We start from the raw sequence: 3,160 nt of genomic DNA on the forward strand, positions 1-3,160 counted from the left end.
ACTGATGTTGATGTTGATAACATTTTCGGACAACAAATGATGTACGTGATATCTTCTGTGTTAATTTCACAAAATCTGCATCGGTTGTCACATTTTACGGCTTTTCTAGCATCTCTATCCCTTTTGTGCATCAGGTATTTGGTTGATATTTCCTATTCCTGGATTACAAACGCATACCTTTCGAAGTGGGCGGTAGTAATACGGCTATTCGTCCATGATAAACTGCTTTGATGATCGATGTTACTATCATCACGGAGCTTTCTACTAACATATCCATGCATAATCTTCTGCTCATACAGGCTCATCCTTTCATATGATGACTCACCGCGATAGAGTCGTGCGACTTCCTTGAGCATGTATTCTAGGTTATCAGACAAAGAGTGTTGCTCAAGGAGCTGCCTTCCAAGTCTTATGATGTTATAAGCCTCATGTATGCAAACTTGGTCAAGGGATGCACTTTGGTTAAATTCCTTCTCTTCACTCCAGATTTTCTTCCAGAAGGAGTCTATATTTTCTCGTGAAGGAGCTTCCGTGATGTTTACTGCTCCTCCTCTCATGTCTCTGTATACTGCTGCCTGGTTGCGGTTAAATTTTTTGTTTATTGTTCTTCTCTCGGTTATTCTCTTCTGATGTCGGATTTTTTCAATGACAGCTTTTAGCTCCTGTTTGAGGGTAATCAGTTTGCAAGTGAGTGTCCTCTTTTTGCTGTCTCCAAACATCATTTCTATCTCTTTCTTTACTTTCTGTTGGTGGGACGTATAGTGATTTGCTTGTTTTACATGCAGTAAGCATCATCGCATGACTGATAGTCTTCCGTAAACCATTTATCTTTTTCTCTGTCTTCAAAACCCATGATGGTACTTTCTTTATTATTTTGGTTTTGTTTACTTTTTCAATATCATTCATGTAGTTTTACAGTAGTAGCCTGCGCATATAGACAGGCGTTAATCTGCCAGTATGTGGGTTCATCACACTGTTGTAAATACTCATCACCAGTTTCCTTAACAGCTTTTAATACGGTATCTGTTTTTTGTTTTTTTTACTTACTTTGGTAGAGAATACTCTCTCTTCGAGAGAGTCCTTCAAACCCAAAGTTATTTTGTCATGGAAAATTTCAGTAAGAGCACATTTCACCGGCATATAATCCTGACTACCACTACTACTACAATAATCGTTGCGGTTGTGCTTGCTATTTACCATTGTCGTAGTAGGGGAACAGTGGTCAGTTGCTTGAGTCGGTAATGTAGTTTGGCTGGCAAGCACTATGGAATCTGCTGGAATGTCACTAGCTGCGAAACAACGTGGTAGTCTTATATCATTCACGTTTTCGTTTTTGTCTGTCTGTCTGTCAGTGTGTATGTATGTATGTATGTATGCTTGTATGTATTTTCTGTTTTATTTTCACAATTTCTTACCATCAAAGTGCTGATGTTAAACCTAGAAACGATCCTATTTCATTAAAATTCTGACATTAATTAGGCGGTAATGCATGCATGTATGTTTGTTCTTATGTAGGAATTTTATTCGATAATATTCTTGAAGCCGAAGTTTCTGGTCTCAGTAAATTGTTTTTTTTTTCCAGCTTCTAGCATCAGTAATGTGCTCTTTTATTGTGTCGTTGATTGGTTCAAATTTTGGTCTCAACACCAGTACAATAAACATATTGTAGGCTACTGATATATTCCATGCAAAGAGTTCTAAAAACCTTGCTTCTGTTTTTTTTTTCACTGCCATCGGAGTGCAGTGCGAAGCGCTTCTCACGAACGCAGATTCGTGAGATGGTTGTAATCTGCAAACAAATTTGAGTAGGAACCAGAAAAAGAAGAATGTACACGTAATGCTCATGCGTACACTGAATTCGTAAAACGGAAGAGAATAATAAAAACGCAATGCCCATGTTAAAATAAAACGGAAGGAAAGAATAAAAACTCAATGTCAAACAAGTTATATAATCGTATGCATGCCACGTCTGACACCACTATGACGTAGTTTAGCTGCAAATTTCTTGTTTTAAATTCGGTTATTTCCCTTGTTGTGAAGGCGCATAACTTAATAGTTAGAGGTATTCGGCTCCCGATAGTTCGGTAATGAGATCAATTCTCGTTAGCGCGCTGTGTCCTTGAAGAAGAGGCTTTTTTTTTTAGGTTGCTCCAGTCGACTCAACTGGTAAAAATGAGCTGTACTTGTAATACAAATGGCCAGCCTTGTCACATACTATATTACGCTGAATATCCCCGAGAACTGCAATAAGTTTACGCGTGTCTGTGGATGGCTCAGCCACTTGCACGCTAATTTTATGAGCAGGCCGTTCCGTTCATCGGATCAACTGGAACACTTGTCATCGTAACCGACAACGAGTACCTGTAATTTCCCTAGTTAAGCATTCCTTATTGCAAGATCTATTATATAGTATATTTTCATGCAATGCTACCAGTTGCAATTCATATCATATATCGACGTTTCCCTATTGGTAGAGATATTGGTGACCGGCCTATAGTTTTCCGCACTTTACAATCAGCAGAAATATTTCTCCTGGTCAAATTCAAACCTCTGTATCCTTTGATAATGTCGTAACCACTTCAATGCTCTTCTTCATATTTACTCATATTCTTGGAATATACTTTCTGGTTATCTACAGAAGTAATCAGAATATATATGCCAAGGTTGGTGTTTCTATCTTCCAGTGATTCAGTCTGGTGTATATGTATGCATGCTTGTATGTTTGCGTTTATATTTATATGTATGTATGCATGTATGCATGTATGCATGTATGTATGTATGTATGTATGTATGTATGTACGTGTGTATGTATGTAGGTTTTCTTTTTCTTTTTGGTTTATGACTATGACTGGCTACATGCTTGATAGCAAGGTTTGTGCAAGAAAGCACCATGTTTTGTTTATCATCCTTTAAATCTTAGAAAGGTCTTGCAGAATTTTAGTGACCCAGATATCGCGATCATTGATAGCGTATAAATAATAACTATGAAACTGAAAGTGTCTCTTTAGTTCTGGATATGTATGTATGTATGTATGTATGTATATATGTATGTATGTATGTATGTATGTATGTATGTGTGTGTGTGTGTGTATGTATGTATGTATGTATGCATGTATGTATGTGTGTGTGTATGTATCTATGTATACTCTTTTACTGGTTT

Source organism: Octopus bimaculoides, chromosome 6 (genome assembly GCF_001194135.2).
Source record: "Octopus bimaculoides isolate UCB-OBI-ISO-001 chromosome 6, ASM119413v2, whole genome shotgun sequence".
Classification (NCBI taxonomy): Eukaryota; Metazoa; Mollusca; class Cephalopoda; order Octopoda; family Octopodidae; genus Octopus; species Octopus bimaculoides.